The sequence below is a fragment of the Amblyomma americanum genome, unplaced genomic scaffold (assembly GCF_052857255.1).
Source record: "Amblyomma americanum isolate KBUSLIRL-KWMA unplaced genomic scaffold, ASM5285725v1 scaffold_26, whole genome shotgun sequence".
Lineage (NCBI taxonomy): Eukaryota > Metazoa > Arthropoda > Arachnida > Ixodida > Ixodidae > Amblyomma > Amblyomma americanum.
This window is the reverse complement of record NW_027526498.1, coordinates 1,129,116-1,151,272: the sequence shown is the minus strand read 5'-3', so window position 1 is coordinate 1,151,272 and position 22,157 is coordinate 1,129,116. Positions and strand designations below refer to the sequence as shown.

General features: G+C 45.7%; 1 pseudogene; it reads right to left on the bottom strand.

Moving 5' to 3' along the window:
• Positions 1–506: 506 nt before the first annotated feature.
• Positions 507–22,157, bottom strand: part of LOC144112010 (luciferin 4-monooxygenase-like) — a 198,469-nt pseudogene continuing 176,818 nt past the window's right edge.

Genomic DNA, 22,157 nt, shown 5'->3' with positions numbered 1-22,157 from the left:
CCCGGAGGCGTCTTGTTCAAAACCAAACAGGGTGATGACCCAAAATATAGAATTTTGCAGATTACCACGTCATGTGTGGGCAGAAAAGTAAACTTCTAACGCCATTGGTTGACACCGAAGCGCTGAAGTATGTGAAATTCCTCGCACATAGGGGGCGCATGCGCGCCTGTAAGCTCCCCAGTTAAGTACGGCCTGATATTTTGTTTCGGGGCGGCCACTGCAGAACTATTGCGACGGGTTTTTTTTCCAATTCTCTGCCCATTAATACGGCTCCCTCAGAGATGTCGGCTGAAAGAACGTTCTGCAATGAAGCGTAGCGTAGCAACTGGCACGAATGGACGCGCTGTACATTACTACACATCGGAAGTGGAAGCAGGCTTTCATGGCCTCCAGTTCTTTCACAACGCCTTCCATGGAACGTTTTAAGCCACCCAGGGCCAAAGCGGGGTTCCTTTTGCCAGTCTGACAGATGCGAGGCGTCGAACGTGCAGGCGAGCAGCACGCACCGATGGCGAGGAAGCCGTTTTTGAGGTCGCCGCTCATCTCGCTCTTGATGGCCTCCATCACAGTGTGGTTGGCGAGTGCGTTGTATTCGCGGAAAACAAGCCGCAGCTGCTCGTAGCTCTGAGTGGCGATGATGCGGTTGAAGGCCGACACGTCCGTTCCCCAGCGCTACACTCCCGCATTGTGCAGCTCCTGCATGCAGGCATTCGCGGGAAGAAAGCGAAGCTGCACGGTTTCGGGCGCACAAACAGGGTCAACTGCTTCCCCACGTTTGAGCTAGGTGGCATCCTATGGCGCACGCAGTGCTGCTTCGTGCACATATTCTGTCCGTTCTTCTCACCCAAATATATTCCATAGCTTCGACTTCTTTCCCTTGTGCGATTACTATTAAGGCTCATCTGTTGAAGTTTCATTTCCATGGACGCAGAAAGAATGCGCGGGCAAAGGAATGAAGTTTGATAGCCAAACCTTAGCAGTGAATGGCGAAGGGAGGCTCTTTACAAAAGCCAGTACCAAAATCATATACGGATTTGCAGGGTGCGTCATAAATGTGCCAACATCGTTTTACCATCATACTCCTCTTCTTAGCGAATCGAGATTGAAGGGTTCTTTGCTAGTACTTGCTTACTGGCCCCTGCAACATGACACAATGGTTTTCATTCAGTTTATTCGTATTTTACATTAATCACAGCTTCCAGGCATAGGGAGTACGACTGCACCGCAGCTTGCATGACCTCCATGGGAAGTAATATTACATGCTTGCTCCATGAACTTCGAGGATTTCCACAGTCGTGTTCTCCTCTACGCCAACTACCGCTTAGACAACTCCCCTTTTCTTCACCGTGAACAGCGTACAACTTTTGTTTCACACACTTTTGCCTGTATTCTAGAACTATTATTACTCTCATACTTGTAGGCGAACACATTCCGAAGGTCCATCACACTACACTTGGAGATGTCGTGGCGGCTGCATGACCACTTTTTCACCTTCCTCGTTCCCTAGCGTTCGTTCACGTCCTCCCCCCCCCCCCCTTTTTTATTGCGGGAGGGGGATTTTCTGTAGTAGAATGCACAGTGGCATTTGCGGGATCCGTCGAGCACGTCATGCGTGAATGTTTTGTGACCAGTGCGTGGTGACGCCATGAACATCAATTTTAATATAATGAACTGCACATCAACTCAACGAAAAAGTCGCTATTGACCGCATCCCCGCTGTGCGACAACGTGACTAACAGCCTTCGCCCCCCCCCCCTCCCCCTCCTCCTCCCCCACGCTTTTCCCATCACAGCTTTCGTTCCATTGACCCCCTCCTTTCCGCCAGACGCTAGCTACTGCCCTCAGTCACCCCTGATGAAGGAACCGAGTCGGCTTCAAAACGTTGGGTTAAAATTAAAATCTTTGGTTGGAGATGTGCAGTTTATTATAAGTGTTAAAACCCAACCAGACGGGCAAATGTGTCAAAATATTTAGTTCTAAATCAATTTTAATACCTTGGAGATCTCAAATGGTGCTCGTTTGAATTTGTTTACCATTTAACAGGCCCAGTGCGTGTGAAAGCGCATTATGCTCTTAAAAACGAGTAAATCGCCTTAAAACTCCGCAAACGTACTCTAAAACGACTGAAGACAAGTCGCGGAAATTAAAGGAAAAATCTGAAGAACCGCAGGCATGTCGAGGACGCAAAGTGCGTCATAGTACCTACGGCGCATGAATGCATCCAATATTTACATCCGCAAAGCTCTAACACGCAAAACAAATATGAGAGCTTTCAGGGCAATATAAAAGAAAGTTATATAGCTTTCTCAAATCATTCAAGTGTTTCCAAGTGGAAAAACAGAAAACAACGCTCCATCTTGGGTATTTCACCTAAAGCGCGTTATACTGAAAGGCAATGCAACCGCCGTAAAGAATTCATTTCAAACTCTTCGCAGCGTTAGTGACAAACAAGCTTTCAGGAGCGCTACTTCGAGAAAATCGGGCTTAGGGAATACGCATATTTTATACAAGGCCTCGTTTTGCGGGTAACCACTGCCAGCGAAGAAAAGAAAGGACCTAAGCAGGAATGGTGATTTCCACGCCTGTCTTAGCTCGAGTTATATTCAGCGATTCAGCGGTTCGCGACAGGACGCGCGCATTCCCAACCGAAAGAGTGCCCAACTCGCCGGTGGGACTTCTTTTCAGGGGAGAATTGCGGAGCTCACAGCGGCGTCGTTGCGCGCCCGCACTGGATCCAGAGGGGTGTTCTCGTCACGCTGGGCCTGCAACACAGGGGCGAGGGCGAAAGCGTGGAAGCGGTTTTTGAAAAGCCGATGGCGGTGGCCGCCTCGCCGCTCCGAGGAAGTAGAATATTATTATTATTTCTACTTCCTAGGAGCGACGAGGCGGCCACCCCCATCGGCTTTTGAAAGCAGCTGGGCGCTTATTATTACTGTTATTAGCATTACTGTTATACAAGCCATCTAAAGGCTTAGACCGGCATGTCTCGCTGATTATTATTATTATTATTATTATTATTATTATTATTATTATTATTATTATTATTATTATTATTATTATTATTATTATTATTATTATTTTATATTAATAATAATAATAATAATAATAATAATAATAATAATAATAATAATAATAATAATAATAATAAGTACTAGTAGTAGTAGTAGTATGTGAAAACGTTACTTATAACACACCCATTTTCTCAGCTGAAAATATCTTCCGTGAACTAGGGCTCCCAAACTTGACATTCTTATTAAAGAATAATCTTTATTTCCGCCATATGATATGACACGGAAGGCCGGCAGTAAAAACTGCCTCATAGGACAGCTTGACAAGACCGCCGGCCCCCCTATACACTTTACAGCAAGGCATGACACATGGCATACAAAACAGGAAGAAACTGCAGGAACTAAGAAACTGCAGATAAATAACTACATAAAAGAAACGCAAGTTTATACACTAGGATGCATGATTCATTTCATTTTTTTTTATCAACAAACAAGCAAACAAAATAATAAAAAAGGAGCAAGCAAGAGGTCACTCAAGCATTTTAAATAGCAGTAATCAGGAATGGATTGGTGATGAGTTAGATAATGAATAAATTATATTCATTGCTTCTTTGAACAACATTTAAAGAAATAAGTAAATCTAGAATGATAAACGCGACAAGGAAAACATATAAATGGCAGAGAAACTTTTACTGTGTAATAAAATACTTGCGGAGTTCCTTAAATGTCATCTTTTCAAACTGAATATGTGTATAATGTAATCTGTTTAACAGTATGGGCAACTTGTTTTGTAAAGTTTGTAGGCCAGATGCTGTTTTAAAGGTTCCCACTTTAGAAAGCTCCGTGTGGCCTGTCTGACGTGTAGTAGCATTTTCTTGGAACCTAGCTAGATCATGTAGACGTGTTCCATTATTTGCCTTTTCATTCTTAAATGCCTTACAGAGAGCATAATCGAAATATTTAGTAGCAGGGAATATGTTGTACTTGCTGAACAAGTGATATGTATGTGAATTAAAAGGCAGATTTTCCATTACTCTCAAATGTCTTTTCTGTAATCTCTGAAGCTTCTGCAAATTTCCATGGGTTGATGAAGCCCAAACTAAATGACAATAGTTAAGTCGAGATGAAAACAAGGCATTATAGGTTAACATAAGAACCTTTGGCTAGTATCAGACAGTGCACAATCTTTATCAGGTCATATAAACCCGTAAAAGCACTTTCTCTAATGCTTGCAGTTGCTTCGATGATTTCACTCCTAAAGAAGTATGGCACTAAAATTTGAGACCTCGTTCCTATGCAAACTCATTCGGTATAATTAAGTTTCCAGTCAATAGGATTAGAGGGGAACAAATGGTGTCATTATCTCGTTTGCGACTTGGCCTACGGGTCACTTTTCCTGGCTCTAAGTTTATAGCGTTGATGAAGAGTGAACCACACTTCGAAAGAACACAAGATTGACTCAAACAACATTGTGACTTATACCACTTTTCTAAACGTCATCTACACACTAATCTGCACTTCCCGCTCAAATCTACTTACATCTGTCAAGGGGAAAAAAAGTTCTCTATCTTGTGGCCTCTGCGTGAACAAGATATTTAACCTCCCACGTGTATTCAACTTTTAGATATGCTGCGCATATACTGAGAGTGGCGTACGCGCTGGTCTTGGCGAGGCGCCAATCAATTGCGGCACTAAACCTTCCCAGCAACATCTACCGCTATCAGAACCCGATTTTCAAAGTGAGATTGCTGCTTCACATGATACAGCGTGCTTCAGTGAGGTGTCAGCTGCTCTTGGCGGCCAGCGTCACCAATGTGTTGAGCAACCATCATATCGCCGCGAAATCAACTCTTAATCCGCCTACTTGAGCGGCGACCTGATGCACTTTTCAGAATTTCGTTTTCTCTCGGTATTTCCAACTTCTAATGCAAATTGAACGCAGCACTGTCGTTTCTAAAAATAAAATACAAGGTCACAATCTTCATAAGCCACAATATCATTGTAGCCGCCGCGGTGGCTGAGTGGTTATGGCGCTCGGCTGCTGGCCTGAAAGACGCGGGTTCGATCCCGGCCGCGGCGGTCCAATTTCGATGGAGGCGAAATTCTAGAGGCCCGTGTACTGAGCGATGTCAGTGCACGTTAAAGAACCCCAGGTGGTCGAAATTTCCGGAGCCCTTCACTACGGCGTCCCTCATAGCCTGAGTCGCTTTGGGACGTTAAACCCTCATAAAGCAAAAGCAAAGCACAATATCCTTGTGAATGAACCAACCGTGATTTACCTAAGGAAGAAAGTCCCATTCCTGGACGCTTTTGAGCAGATACTTTCTACTGGCATATCTTTTCCTGTCTTCTCTTTTCATTTCTATCGCGTTGGAAGTAAATACCTTCTTCGGCGAAAAATCCCTGGTGCATGCGTGTGAGCTGGTGCGTGTATGTGTGTAAAAATTAATCTCCTACGCAGGAGCCTGCACCCCCCTCTATCCTGCAGAAGCCCACTAAGCACAGCGCAACGAAAAAATGCCGGCAAGCTGGAATCTGTGTGGGCCTACTTCCGCGCTAGCGTTGTCTCTAAAAACTAGAAACTGCGACGTGGTGTAAATTTTTATGCAGGGAAGTGCGTCGCTTGAGCGTTCAGCACAAGAGTGAAACAAACCATGCAGCCAATACTGCTAACGGAGATTTGTCGCACCACTTCGTGTCGTCGCCTGTGCGTCTTTTTTGCAGAAGTGTATTTCATGTTATCACTATAAACCTTCCTGGCGGTCGGCTTCGGTTTGGTGCATTATAACCTTTAGGGCAGGTGAACTAAAAACGTTACTCTGCGTGCGTGTATCTGCGAGGTCATTTGGGTTTCGCGTTCTTTTCGTTGGACCTGAAGAGACGCGCACTTGCGCATGACCGAAGCGAACGTAGAGCTTGGCTGTTTTGTGCTTCTGGTTTAAGCAGAGTGACCAACGGGAAATCCAGAAAAAGCGCCGAAAAGCGCCAACCTGAAAGGTACGTACCCTATGTCATGCCTGTTGTTTTTTTATTCAGTAAGATGTGCTGCGTACTGCAGTGTGCACACACTACTTCAAGCTAGAAAGGTTCTAGGGCAATTATATTGCTTGTTTTGGAATCTTTTTGGTACAGGGGCTTTAAAAAGACAAAAAAAGTAATTAGTGCTGATTTAACCAGTTCTTTTATTATGATTCTTTTTAACTTCCCAGTACGCATTTGGCACCAAAAATGAGAAATGTACGCGAAGACAAAGAAAAATGTCCGTCATATTGCACAATGCCACATTTCAGTCTAGCTCCAGTTATTTCTCATTCCGGCTTTGTTCCTGGATGCAGGCGTCTCTGAGAGCATTGCTCAAGTCTTTCCCGTTCAACGAGTGAGGGATCCTTTCCATGAAAACCTACGCCACCATGCAGGTGTTTGTGGTCGGTCAGTTGCGCTTCAAGGAGACAAGCAGGAGGAGGAGGTGAGAGTGAGCAGGCTGGCCAGTGTGGTATGGCTTGTGTAGAGTGCAGTTATCCACAATAATATTTGTCCAGGTGGCCGAGTATTGAGCGTCATTGCACACTCGTCATGATATAACAGGTAAAAAGCTGATATCAGTTAAAGGAACACTGAGGGCCAATTCAAGTTGCTCTGTATTGATACACTATCGCAGTCTTACGACAAAGAGAACGCTCCTCCCGAAAACAGAGCTTTTATACCCTAGAAAAAACAAAAAAAATATAGGTGCCGTCATCAAAAGCTGACTGCGAAACTAAACTCCGTGCGTCACACCGAATGCAGGGCGAGGATCTCAGATGGTATGCTAGAGCGCCATTCACTTCAAAACGGCGGAAGCCTATCCTTCTCGGTGTAGACGTCACGCGTTTCAATCTAGTGATGGCAAACATTTTTTAATTTACTTTTTTCTGTGCTGCAAACGCGCCTTCAGCTGCCGGAAATGCGCTAACATAATCACAAACAACCTCATAATCAATTTTTACTGAGAACAATATTTCGATGTAGTTGTTCTCAGTGTACCTTGAAGGGAGTCCGGCAAAATTCCGGAATTCCGCAAGGATATACTGCTGTTGCCAGAGAAACGATTTTATGTGCCGTTTGGGCAGCGCGACTGCATGATCCATCGCCATGCGCTGAACGCACTTACTTTATTTGGCACGTACAGTCAGAAGGAGGCGAAGGGTCGTTTGAAATCTGCATCCTGATTAATCCAACGACATAAAAAAATGATCACTGCATGCCATCGCTACTTGAAAATTCCGTTTGTGTGTTCCTTTTCAGCCACCGCGGTGGCTTAGTTGTTATGGCGCTCGGCTGTCGGCCCGAAAGACGCGGGTTCGATCCCGGCCGCGGCGGTCGAATTTCGATGGAGGCGAAATTCTAGAGGCCCGTGTGCTGTGCGAGGTCAGTGCACGTTAAAGAACCCCAGGTGGTCGAAATTTCCGGAGCCCTTCACTACGGCGTCTCTCATAGCCTGAGTCGCTTTGGGACGTTAAACCACCCTAAATCAAATCAAATCCTTTTCACATCGGGGAGTTTAGCTACTTTTAATAAATGCTGCTGCACGTTTCTACGTTACCGGCTGGTGATGATAGTCGCATTCGGTTCCTCCAAATAGCGAAATCTCAGCTGCACAATGTTCTCTTTCTGATTGCAAACCCAAAAAGCTTTATAAAAATTTGCACGCGGCGCACCTTTAAATAACACAATTATAAGAAATGGTGCTCCGTTAGTTAGGCAGGAAGCAACAGTGGAGTGATGACATAAATTTCGGGATTAATTCTCATTGTATAGAGAGAGACAGACCTGAACTGTTGCGGTTCCACGCACATGCGTCCAGTTCAAAAACAAGCATGTCGCCGTTTACTGGTATGCAGTCGTGCCACGTTAATACGACCCCGTTAATATGGACGGCTGAAATTATGGACAGTTTTTCTGGGGACCAAACTTTTTCATTGTATTTACACATCGTTACTATTGAAACTCGTCCGGACAATGGACAGGGTGAAAATGCATGGAGCCCATTGGGACCCATGTATTTTTGTCCCGTTAATATGGACAGCGATGAGACCAAATTCCGGGTGCCTCTACCAGATGTTCCGTCCCTTATAATTTGAGTGCAGAACACCAGCGCAAGGCAGGCGAATGTGCAAATACCTGAGTTGTTGCCTTTCTGAGTGTGCATGGTTTCGTGCTTTACAGTGGTAAGGTGCCAGGTCGACGCGCCTTACCGTTTGGCACAATGGATTACTATTTATTATCCGTATGCTTCGTTGAAAACCACATTCAGTGGTTGTCAGCTGAGTGAGTACAGAGTTTTCGGGATGTGAACAGACGCGGTAGGAGACAGTTCATCACATCGACAGCACTATTATCCGTCTCATGGACCACTAGGTGCTCAAACGTGCTTCAGGCTAAACCGTGTGATTTTCACAATAATGGGGACCAGAATAATGAACCTGAGCTGCTAAGATTGCCCAAGTTCTACTTCACTGACCACCACTGTGCTTAGAAGGAGTCTGTAATCATAAAACGATTTTGCACAAATTTGGTTTTGTTTTTATTCATGATTCTTTATTACGGACGACTCGCTTTGTAGACAATATCGCTTGCGAACCAAAGTGTCCACATTAACGAGGCACGACTGTACCAGCATCTTTCCCTGCGAAAGCAGGCCCAACGATCTGCTTGATGTGACGGCGCGATAATAATAATTATAGGAATGGGAAAAAAGGCGTCCAAGGGGCGCATTCGTTTCGACCACGAGTTCCCGTAACCTTTGCGCCTCCCTCCGCTCCTCGAGGCTTCCTGGTGCGAGGCGTCTCCGCAGCACCACGATCGCTCGCGCAGCCTCGTACTCGGGGAGGGGCACCCCGACGACGACCGCGTGGTGGACCTCTGGGTCGGTGGTGAGCAGCTCCTCCAGCTCGGCTGGAGTCACCTGCTGGTCCATGCACTTGATCAACTCCTTCATCCGAACTCACACGAAGAAACGGCCGTCGGGAACGTAGTAGCCCACATCGCCTAGGAAGTCAGAAGACGAACCATTCTGTTCTCTAATAGTCGGTGTGCAGCTTCTGCTGTGTGGGCTACCAGTTTATGAAGAACAGCTGGTGTGGTTACGTGGTTATCGTGTTTATAATATTTTTATTTTAGCTCCAATGTGTGTTGTAAAAAGCCAAACACGTACTTGGTAAGTGGCGACGGATGTATATTTGGGTGCTTCTTGAAGAGGCGTTCTTGGAAAACAATCGTTCATCAGAGCCAATAAGCTTGCAGTCGAAGCAAATACTATTTTACTCTGCGCAATTTTAGCGCCTAAAAGGGAAGCATACTTAGGGACAAGGCCATAATCAGAAGAAAAAGTCTTAACGTTATTTCCGCGAACGGAAGGAAGTAGGCTGCGGGGCGAAGCGTCCGTGTTGAGAAATGGAAATGTGCTGCTTTTCTCTTCATTGCAATAAAGCGGTCGCCATTCGCTGCCTTGCGCACAGTAATTTTCTTTTTCTTGTCATAGGTCGTGCTTGTTTGCATATAAAAGCAATGCCTCGTTTTTAGCGAATCATTTGTATATAGCGCCTGTGCCGTGGCCTTGTTACGCTTCCATTTTGCCTAAGTGAGGTAACTCTCACTTTGGCAAAGTGTATTAAACCTGCAAAAATGCTTCTCGCACCCTAAGCGCAGACGGCAACCGAACATGGCTACATCTCGTGCACTGGAGTGAAAAGGTGATCGGTTTCATTGCCATGAGTGCTGTGGAGGCTTTTGGGTCTTATAACACAGCCACCGTATCAAATTGTCCTGCTAAAGAGCGAATCTTATGAATGCAATCTGTAGATAGCTAAGATAAGATTGATTAATATGATTCACACTCTTACAGGTCTTAAATATTTATTCCGGTATGCCTGCAACTTGTCCTTATAATACTGCACGAACGTTTACAGAAAACAGGTAGCTAGCTATCCAAAATAGAACAATGACAGCTACATCGGGTAGCTTTGCCCGTTCAGGACGGCGCCATCTTATCCGTCATTGTGGCAGTTGCAGTAAAGGAGGCTCTAAGAGTAATAATAGCAGTAGTGCTACTAATTCTAATGGTAGGTAAGAAAATCTGAATGACGCCATCATTTCAGGATTACGAGACCGCTATGTGACCAACGACATCCAAGTAACACGGCCGTTGGATAAACTGTAGGAGCGGCCTGCCGAACCGCGGGGTGCCAATGGGAACTGTGTGATGCCGCAGTTGGCAGTTGCGGCCGCCAGGGGCGCCACACATCGGGGAAGCTGCCATGAGCCGGTCGCGCCGGCCAATTTGGAAGCTCTGGCCGCCGCCTGTAATTCTCGTCACGTTTATTCACTCTGTTCGTTCATATTTAGCTAAGAACATATACACGTGTCGAAAGCAAATAGGTTCGAAAAGTTTTTACGCCTAAGTACTGCGACGGCAGCTGCACTGCCGACGACGTGCTCTCCGCGAGCGCTAAATTTCACGAAGTGAACGCGACAGTCTTCAAGCTTCCTAGCGGTGTCAGGGAGGTACGTGGCTCCCTATACATGGCGCCACACCCCCGCAGAACACAGCTTATCCCGACACACACAAAAAACAAAAACATGCAGACAGTTGGTGCCTTTTGAAGAGGGCAAGTTTGGAATGCACAGCCTACTCTGGAACTGAACTTACATTTTCTTGATAAACTCCATTCGCTCACATGGCCAGCACAGGAAAATATGTTCACAAAAGCCGACAAAAGGTCATATGGCTTTCGAGCTCCTGGCTGGGTTCTCCACGTTTCATGGAAATCAGAGGTGCGCAGTAAGAAGCCGCGGACAAAAAGAAAATAAACGGCGGGATCTCGGTGACAAGTCATGAATATTACTGCGACAGCATTATATGGCTCATAGGCAACGAAACCCGGCGCTGTTGACCGCAAAAGTGGCCTCCAAAAATCCCAGATGACATGCACCGTGGTATCAATGAAAAGCAATATTTCGTCCTTAGGTGCCGAGAATTGAACCCAGGACTTCCAGGAAAGAACGCAACTCATAGGCCTCAAAACCGCGTTGCTCCTTGGCGAACATCGGTGAACCCAGTATATGCGTTGCCTTACGACTGTATGCCAATTGGTAGGTGGGGTCATTAGAAAGGAAGAGAAAAAGTAAGTACACATAAAACGGAAATGAAAATGAATAAAACAATCCTTTTGCAGTCAGAGAACGTGAGTAGTCTTAAGCTCCCTCCGTACTTTTTACCCTTAGAACGCGTGCCTACCAGCATCAGACCGTGATAATCAAAAGAGAGGTTCCAGAAAAGGAAGCTCCTTACAAAAATTCAGCCCTTTAAAGAAATGTTTCGGCTACTGAACAATTGTTTGTATCCTGTTAACACTTACTTTTTTATGTGGACGTCTAAACGCGAAAGAGGTGCTTTAAATGTTTTATCGCGTGTGTGGCGATATTTTATGCGGCTGCGCATCACGCTTGCGAAGGACTGGACTCGTACATTCCGCTGTCCTAGGTTGTCATTAAGAACAAAAGAACGTCCCAGGGATAAGTTCTCCGGTATATGATGCCCCCGCAGTCATCTAAGCTACGTTTCTGCTATATCCTCCGCGGGCGTTTCGGGAATGCCTAAAACCTGTTGCGTGCCCTGTTGCAAAGCTTATGCTTCAAGAAATACGTTCAATCAAAATTTCCGTTTGGGCGAGTTGGTGTGACATGATTCGAAAAGACCAGCGCGGAAACAGACAGGGACACGAGAAGAAAAAAAACACTGACGACAGGACGAGCGCTGTCCTGTCTTCAGTGTTTTTTTCTTCTCGTGTCCCTGTCTGTTTCCGCGCTGGTCTTTTCACTTCAAGAAACCCCGAAATTTGTTACCATGAACTGCCATCCAATGAAAACGTTCGGGTATAGTGCAGCTACAGAACAATTCGCGCAAAGCACTGACAATGGCAGCTATTGGCTGCAGCGTTCCATGGCTGTTATGAGCTCACTACAGTTCAAAAAGGTAGAATACCGGGAACGAATGAAACCCAAGCTGCTCAGGCCGATGGCGGTTTCTACACAAATTCCAGTGTCCGACAAACAGACAGGTGCTTTCCATGAAGCGGAGGACGCTGACCTGACACTCTCACTTCTCATGCGAGCGGTGCAGCAGAACAAGCTGTACCGACAGTACTGATGACAAAGGAGAAACGTAGACATCCAGATAGGACTGTGGAAACGGGAAAGCGCGCACTGCAGAATTCTGCCGGATGCAACGAAAAGCCATGCTGCGGACGAGTGCTTCGCTGTCGCATAAGGAGTCCGGCGCTTACGAAAAACACGAGTTGGTCACTTGGTTCCCAACATGGGCGATTACTTGGCTGAAATTATTTACGGAGAGCTAAATTACTACTCGCCTTCTTTTACATACGTCCGTGATACTCAAAAGTGCATAGCTCGGCGCCCTTTTGCCCATAAAGAAAACAAACATTTACTTACGTTTTGTGCATAACTAAATAAAAGCTAATAATTTAGCCTTCGTACTCCAAACAGCGTCAATAAATATTACAACGCGCTAAATTGAATCTCCTGTAGAACTTCATGTGCTGTAAAAATTTAACCGGCCATGCGGATGTCATTCGTGTATATATTCGTGTTCATTACTTTTTATTTTTTTTCGGTTACAAAAGCAAGAAATTATACCAACTTGACTAGTTCTCCATTGTAAATCATTGCGAGTGTCATTAAAGCACAATAAAGCATTTAAATGACGAATTCGTGTTATTGCCAAGTCGTGCGGTACTGAGGCGACATACGCAACAAAGTGGGTCGCGTGTAGAAAGCATGTTCATTGCATCTGATTACTACATTAACCGCAGCAGCCGATCTGGCAGAGTTTCAAGAGAGAGCTCGAGAGATATAGCAAACCATGTTGAGATTCGCAGTGCATACCGCGAAGCTGCAGATTATAATTCGGTTACAACGCAGCCATTGCCCCGTCAGGACTTCTACTCCTTCACCTATTGCTAGCGCTGCGGCCACCGGGGCAGCGGAAACTGGAACTTTCTCGTCACCGGAGGCGCGGCGCACTCGGCGGGCTGCTCGTACGGGATTTAGGTACTATCGTGTTCTCGTGCTGGATATTGGCGGCATGTGCTATATGCTGGCTAGTAACTTAAATAAACCTGGGCCCTCGGGGATGGGTTGTGGGCTAGCCCTGGAGATGGAACGACTATCCCTGTGTCTTTTTCCTGCTAAAGTAGGCCAGAAATTGGCGGAATTTTTTTACTTTGAACACTAGCTTCCAATGCGTCACTTTTCTACACAGGCTGAGAGGTTATTGGAGGAATGTATGCAACGCTCGTTAAAAGTCGCGTCAGCACTGAAACTTCCAGCTTTGGAAGTTGTAGAAGTGCTTTGTTGCGCAAAAAAAATGCAGCTATTATTAACTTTACGGGAATGGCTATGTCCTGGAATTCTTTACGACTATATTTCTCGTGCTTGAGAATGGAAGCTCATGCCTGCAACGAAATTGTCTTTTATACCATTTCACCGGTGGACCGATGCGATGGATTGAGGCAATTACTAAATACGTGTTGTCATTTGTTGTACCTTTCTCATTTTAGTATTACCACTGGAACTGCATGCTGGCGAATTTTCAACGCGGCTGCTTTTTACGAATAAAAAGCGGTTGCAGGAGATTACAGAATGCTGCGCCCAGTACGTCGTAGCAGGAAGCTACGAGCGTACTTAACATGTGGTGAATTACAGACACAAGACCAAATTTCATAGAATAAAATCGCTTGTAGCAATTTGAAGAGAATGCTGCGCAATACAAATCAAAGAAATAAGCGAAAGGAATGACACTACACCTTTGCGAAAAAAGCCGCCTTCGTAGACGTCAGCCGTTTTCTTCGGTTTCTTCAGGTAGCCCTTCAATGTACCGGCTCCTTTCACGCAAATTTCGCCCTGCTGTTTTGGTCCAAGAGCTTTTCTGGAGCAGACATCAACCACCTAGAGTGGCCGAAGATTGGAGATGTTGGGTTCTATAAAAGTGCGCAGAAAGCACATAACAGTTACCTTAAATGATGAAAACCGCCATGTTCCTGAAATGTTTTGTCGGAAGAAATTCTGCGTAAACAATTTACAGCCACGTCTGAAGTAAACAGAAAGAGCAAAACAGTAATGAATGCAATAGACCTGGCTATTGAGAGCCCCCAAAATGTTCTCGTTTTCATTCTGCCTGCTTCAAGGAGTTGCTACATTGTGAACTAGATACCCGAAGGGCAGTGTTTTCCTATTTCGCTTCTCCGCAGTGCGTGCTGCGGAATCAGTGAACGCACGTCAGCATCATATAGGCTGCTCAATGGTTGAAAATATGGTACGCTGCTTCCAATGAAAATGTTCAGCCTTACCAAAATGCCTCGCTGCACTTCGAAAATGTGCAGCCTTGGTCAAAATTTTAACGCCCACGAAGGTGTGCCTCTAAGTTGTGCAATGGGGCGGTTTAGCATCCGTGAAAGTCCTAACCTTCGGAGGCGGAGTAGCTGACTTCCTCTCACCTTCAAGAGATTTAGAACGCTGGCGTTGCATAACGAGCCACACCACGCGGCCGAGAAGTAAACTATTCGGGGCAGTATAGCAGTTGACGAAGGGCGCACATGTGGCATGCGTGCACTGTTACAAGTATTATTAAACGTCGACGGAATCATCAGCTGCACTAAAGTGCCGTTGAAGTAATAGCAAGCAAACTGCTATTACTATGCCGCAGAAAGCTTCTCTATACCCCAGAAGCCGTATTTTTAAAAATTAGTGGCGGCATCCCTGAAACACCTGGTATACTTCTTTTAAATTTTCTCTAAGTTCCTTCCCCATAAAACAGCAAACGTCGCGTTCTTGAGTGTCGTTGTAACGATTCTGGCATTATCAGTACAGCCTCCTGGAACGAACGAAGGGAACCGCTTTCAGATGAGAACCATATAGTTCGCAGCATGTCTGCGCTCCGTCGATTCTAAACGTGCCCGTCGCAAAATAGAGACCTCTGCTCCCATAGAGCTATCCTCCAACGGGAGGATTCTTTCCCTGAAATGCAATGCTCACTTTCATTTTGACGAATGGTGCAGGCATCCCGACGCTTTTGAAGTCGCTGTCTTGTGGCGTTGAGAATGAGATACATCCAGACAACTCGTCATGCCGTATGCTGTAATAGCACACACAGTAATGCAAGTGCCCCAATCAGGGTAGCTTTTTGATAAGAAAATAAATAGGGAGACAATTACTGGAGAAAGTACGGTGCAACACATCACCAGCGACACCCATGGTTTCATTGCAGCCCGGCAGCGGGATAGATTAGCCTCGATGTAAGAATAGATAACGTTGGCTTGGAAGAGTGCTCGGCTGTGATATGTAGATAGCTGGGTGTTCTTGTCTGTACTATATCGAGAAATGATGAGCCTCCGAGCAATCAGTTTGGTGAGATTAAGACTTGTCAATAAGATGGGAGAAAGTGACGTGGAAAATGCTTAGCCGTTAATTATGGTGGCACTATCTATTAGTTTTGATTATTTTCTCTTTCTCGTTTATCACCTTGCTTTGCTTTCTCATTTCTCTTACTCTACGTTCACCGCTTATTTGTATTTTTCTCAGCAACAGGTTTGGTTTGTATTTTCCTGCCTTCTTTTGCGAGTGTTGCTTGCGACTCGCGGACTCAGCAGCATCATCTTATTGACAGAGCATCCGCTTCGTGTTTGAAAGGTAGCGGGGGTCGTCGACCATGCCAGGTCATATATTTTATAAAGGTTAAAACTTAGGAAACCTCACCACGTGACCAATAAACATTCATTACATAAAGCCGATAAGACTTGGTGGCACTGCGATTCGAAACCAGTACCTCCCGCGTACAAGGTGAATGCCCTTGTGCTCCTAGACCCACTCTGCGGCCACTGTCTGTTAGTGCCAGCTACCTTTGTCGCCCACGCTGAATAAGCAATGAAAGCGAACATACGCGGTGCAATAAGTAGTTTAATGATGCCGAAAAGCTATGGTTATAGTGTTGGTGATGTTCGTGTTTTTGTGAATAACCTTAGGTATGTCCGAAATAACTACGCGTATGCCGCCTAGTCAACAGTCACAGGACGTTTGCCCTTCAAGTAATGTGATTGCAGTGACAGTTCTGGTGGTGACAAATACATGACTTAAACCAGAGCAGCCGTTGTTAACCATTTCACATGAGAATGTTCCACTGAGGCAAAGAAGCTAGAAGTCTGAAACAAATCTTCGGCGCCGTATATTACCAAAACGAGACGTCCACTCAAAGTTAGCTGGCTTTATGGTACCGCAGACAAACGCCACCGGGTAGGAATGTCTGGCGCGTTTTGTGCATATTTGAAGTGTCTAAAAAGATGCACTTTAGTAATCTATATTTTCCCCTCCTGACTGCGCCGTCGGAGCTATGGAAAGATCGCTGCGCAGTATTCTCCCTTGAAGCGGTGAAGTTCACTTCCTTGAACATGAATTTGGGTTTACTTTGAAGTTATATATAAAAACCTGGTCGAAAATGATGACAGAGTTGGCCTCAAACGTTGACAGAAATTTATCCATAAATCTCAACAAAGGACATCATTTTCAGCAGCACTTCTCCGCTGCTGGCGTTCCTACAAAACCACCTTTTCGTGACGCCAGGCGGATAAGCAGTAAGACAGAATACGCTGTCGTTACAGGTTCAAGTATCAAAATACTACAAGAACATCTTTTGTGAGGAGAAAAAATGTTTCGTTGGCTGTTCTGACAGCTAACGACGTCATTTTTTTGGCAGTGGAGAACCAAATGCCTTTCTACTTATTTGTCCTCGCGAGCTTGCTTGAAACGCGTCAAAGTTTTCTTTACGACCAAGTCCACCATCATCTTTATTTTTGAAAAAGAAAAAATCTTGCAATCTTTACGCACAATGCTGTAGTTTTATGATTTCACTTCCGTGCTTTAGTTACCGGCGCTACTAGAAGAGTACAACAGCGTATACCTTGCATGACGCCGTTCATGCCAAACATCTTTGTCACGGTTTGTAGCAGGGCTCACTGTGCTTCCACCAACCAGCAGCTTCTTGACGCTGCTAGTGTCCACTTTACCAAAGATGGATGCTGATCCAGGCTAATAATGAATGTAGGAAACCACCCCATCGTTGTCGGCTGTTAAGGGAGAAAAGATTTCAGTGCATAACATTGAAGGCACTTTACATAGCCAGTTGAACAGCATCCTATGTCCTAAATGCTCCGACAGCAACGTTAAAGTTTTGTGACAAGGACAAACAGAAACTTGATCTCGCATTTGTTGCGAATATATAGTAATAATGTAACATTTACCGGGAACACAAAATTTGTTTTACCAGAATTGTCGACACCTGAGAGACAAAACTAACAATTAAACCGTAGCAGACACAGGACAAAATGAGGCGACAACACAGGGCGACTTGCAACTGAGATTTTATTGAACAAACTTCATGACTAATATATGAAATCGCACGTGTGATTCTACAACCAATAGTAAGACAGGATGAGGACATAAACACACACCAAAACAACACAAGGGCGTCGGCAAACCTTTACAGACGGCGCCCACACGTGCAAGTGTAAAAGTGAAAGGGCTCAGCAAAAATGACACCAGTAGTACTTGAAAAGGATGACATAAATGTACCGAAAAGCCACAGCATAAAAGACAAAATCTGCTTGAAACAGAAAAGGAAGCAACCAAAAGGTCACGTGGCAAGAAAACCCAGTTCCTTTCGGAGGATGGAAGCAGAAGGAGAGCTAACACATTCATATGGTTTCGAACGCGTATTATGGCAACCGCTTCTACAAGCTTTCTTTCAAGTTGTCCCTTCCTCCTCCTTTGTCTGGCTTGAACTGTGAGCAACAGTCCTGAAAACTGCGGCAGTGAACTGGCAGATCTGATCCCCCCTCTTCTGCTAAGGAACACGCGTGCTCTCGCAAACGACCATTTAGCACCTAGCGGTTTCTCCAATAGAAAAACGGCCGCAACTGAGGGGAATCTTAAAACTGACACTTTTTGCGCATGCAACACGCTTGTTTTTGTGCTTCTTACCACACGTGGCTGGTTTTGAGATACCCTTTCCCACCAAGTTGCACAATCTGTAAAGTTGGCAAGATGCTCAAAAACAATGTCAATACCATATTTGACTGAGAAATTTTGAGATTATGAGACACTTTAAGTACGTAATGAGTGACTTCATAGTTTCTCTGGTTAGCCAGTTCTTGGGAAAGCAACCGCTCTCAACAGTGAACTTGGAAAACCCGCCTTTTTCAGATGCTCAACTGAAAGATAAAAACTAGATTGCAACATGCGAACGCATGAATTAGATAGCACGGATCTGAAACAGGAAGAAGCAACCCCGGCAGCCCAACAGCATTGGTCGAACGTTGGGCTGTCATTGGCAAAAATTGGCACGAACATCGGTACTACACTGGCATTTACGCTGAGCGCTACCATTTTGACACACTGGCCCTACTTTCTTGCCAATTTATTGCCAACGCACGGCCTATCAAGGGGCCAACGTAGGCCTGGCGTTCGTTCTGCGACATGGGCCATTAAAAGTCTCAGATTGGCATCCAGGTTTCGAACATTTGCATCCAGCCTTCTAACATTGGTATCCAGCCGTCGAACATTGGTATCCGGCTTTCGAACAATGACGTCCAGTTTCTGCAACCTGGGCCAGTAATGGTCTCGGACTGGCATCCAACTTTCAAACAATGGTACCCAGCTTTCGAACCATGGCATCCAGTTTTTGAGCAATGGTATCCACCTTTCGAACACCGGCCCATGAAAAACCGGCTGCTGGTTACTGACCAGCATTTTCGATATATTCTTCGATAGTAACCAGGCTGCATGGCTGGCATCTTGCTTGGAGTGACAAATATGTGTAGGGTAAGAACCCTAGGATGTGCTCACAATCCGACACTCGTCTCTAGTGAACGGCTACCCTATACAACGGAGATGCAAACCTTTCACCTTGCTTACTTTTCGCAAACATGGTACTTTTCCACCTACCAGCCCGCAGGAAGGTAAGCAAGGAAAGAGCCAACCAAAAGTATTAAAAAAATATCTTTATTCAAAGCAGCTGTGAGGCGTTTGAGGTGGTGTGCCTATAGGCAGGGCTCGGGCAGGGGTCAGGACCTTGAGTGGGGTGCCGGGCTTGTGGTGGGGCCCTGGGCAGAACTTGTGGTGGGGTGCTGGGCAGAACTTGGGGTGGGGTACATTTATTTTCATCTTTGCTGCGTGCCGATGATTCAGGTTAGACAAAACAGCTCGGCAATCTGCTGTAGCACGGCTAAGAGATCCATAGAGTGCTTAACAGAGCTCTCATCCTGTAAACTGATCAGTCATACCTGAAGTAATTGTTGCACCCCTCTTGCAAAAGGACTTTTCCACTGCACTCAAATTCCTTGTCCAGCTCTTGCACGATTACCTCACACATCGTCGAGCCTGCAAAGAGAGGCATGATGTCATGATGAACCTAAATATGGCCGTCACAGGACAAAAATAGAAACGATTAAATAACACTGAATTTTGTGAGGCACAGTCGGCGTGAAAACACTCGACACACATTTTACAGGATAATTTGTAACAACTCGCACCGCATTTTTCGCACAAAGTGAAATTTAATATGCCTTGTCCCAAATTGGTGATTTTGTGTTAATTGCGCTCCAGTAAGATATTCAATGTAAAAAAAACAAAGTAATGTAATATTGAAAGGAAGTGATTGTTTTTTCTTTTATTTTCATAAGTACATATCTCTAAATTGAGAGCGCATTTTTTATTCAGGTAAAGATGCACAGGTTGTAGCATCTCCTCCATATCCCAGGCAGCACATAGCATCGGCCCGATATTGCAAACGCGTTGGCCGTCCGTGGTCCTATGGTGGCCCGTTCTTGCCAATGCGTGACCAATAATGGCGATTGGATAAGAAAATACGTCCACTCATGGACCGGCTATGATCTTTATTTCCCAACATTGGCATAACCTGGTGAACAACGATCTGCGATAGCCAGCTAGAAGCAACGGCCTGCCAATATCGCGTGCAACCTGGCATTCAATGGCGAATATTGTTCCGGCAGTTGCGGTGGCTAGCCAGAGTTGCATACATCATGACATTCGTTGGTGGATGTTGTCATGACAATTTTTATGGCTTGTGAGCATCAGACATATCTTGGTATAATTTGGTCAATATTGCGCTGGAAGTTGGGGTGGCCTCCCAACAATGTACACAAACTGGGCTTGGCTGTCAAATATTGCCCCATCAGTTGCTATGGGTACCCAGTGAGGCACAGATCTTGGGATGCGATGGTCAATCTTCTCCCACCAGTTGCGATCGCTTAAAAGAAATATGCAAATCCTGGCATATGTTCAACATCGCCTTGCGTGTTGCTATTGGCCGCCGAAATTGCATACATCCTCGCATTCCTTGGTAAATATTCTGCCAGCAATTTTGATGGCTCGTCGACATCGATCATGGCACTACTTGGCCTTTAAGTGTGATGTCGCCAGAGCCAAGTATACTAATATTCTACTTAATAAACCGAGCAAACTAGATTCTGCTTAGGCCGCAGTGCCCCCCATAAAAAGAGAAAATAACAGCTGGGAATGCACCTTTTAGATTTGTCGATGCAGAGGTGAGAGCCATGCGGATGTGCGAGCTCTCGAAGTAAACAGCGCCGAGCGCGGCCGAGCGGTTTGACAGGTGTGTATGAGCAGGTTGCGTTATGCGTATGTGCTTGGGCCTTTGGTGAGGAACTTTTTTTTGAGCGTGCGCTCTTTGTTCCTGAGTCCCTCACTGTTGCGTCATGGCCGTCGGCGGCGGCCTCACCGCCGTCCACAGGACAGAATCTTCCATTCTGTCTCTCTCTATCGCCGCACGCTGGGTAAATTGGGTTTGTTTGAGCCACCCCCAAGCTCAGGCTATACAGGTGCTCTGTGCGCGCGTGCGCTTGCACGCTTTCCAATCACTCTACAGGACGCAGTGCGACCCCTGGTCCCCCACTGTCCCGAAACGCGGCCCGATGGGTTGCGGAGTGAACTCGGCGCTAGACCCGCGAGTTTCCTGGACGTTGCGGGGCCGTTGCCTCACCTGTGCGAAGTAGGCACCTGCGGGAGTGGCGGATTGTCTGGTGGGTGAGGGGATCCCCGGAGAGAGTACCCAACAAGGAGACGCCCTCGACGCATGTACGGCGGAAGGCAGAGAACGAATCCACCGGCGTCCGTGTTCATGCATAAAGAGCACTTTCTGCTTGAAGATTCATTCGAATGCGCTGCCACTTATATTCTGTGGTTTGGGCGGCCAGCATCTTGTGCCCTCAGAAGCGGCGTTCTGCTTGCGACGAGTTAGTGCAGCGTATTCTGTAATCTATGCAGTCTCCTAGCCAACGAACTTAATTTTCTCGCAAGAATTTCGACTCGAGCGCATTTGTGATTTTTCGCCCGCTGAAGAATTATGAGGATGCGCTTGAGCTTAGAATGCACGATCGATATCTTTCGTCTTAGGCAGTGTGACGAACACACACACACACACACACACACACACACACACACACACACACACACACACACACACACACACACACACACACACACACACACACACACACACACACACACACACACACACACACACACACACACACACACACACACACACACACACACACACACACACACACACACAGATATATATATATATATATATATATATATATATATATACATCCTTAACTTTCAGGCGGTGTGTGCGATAAGAATAAAACGTATGATAAGACCCACGATATTCAGCATCCAACAAGTCACTTAGCGATCACAACGCCGTCATCGCTACATTAAAATATTGGAGCTGTGAAAAGAGAAGAAGCCTGAAAAATTGTTTGCTCGCACTGCAGGTAACACCAAAACATTCGATAACTTTGCACACGCGAAGCTGTGCTGAAAGCTTTTATTTACTCCATGCAAACTTTTCACGCTACTGTATGGTGCTGAAGTAATTTTGCTTAACCTCGCCATGCGCTTACAGGCATGATTTAATTGGATACGGCCACTAGCGCATTTTTTGCTCCTCTTCTTTCCGTGATCGCTTATATATAAGCTCATCCGTTTAAGTAC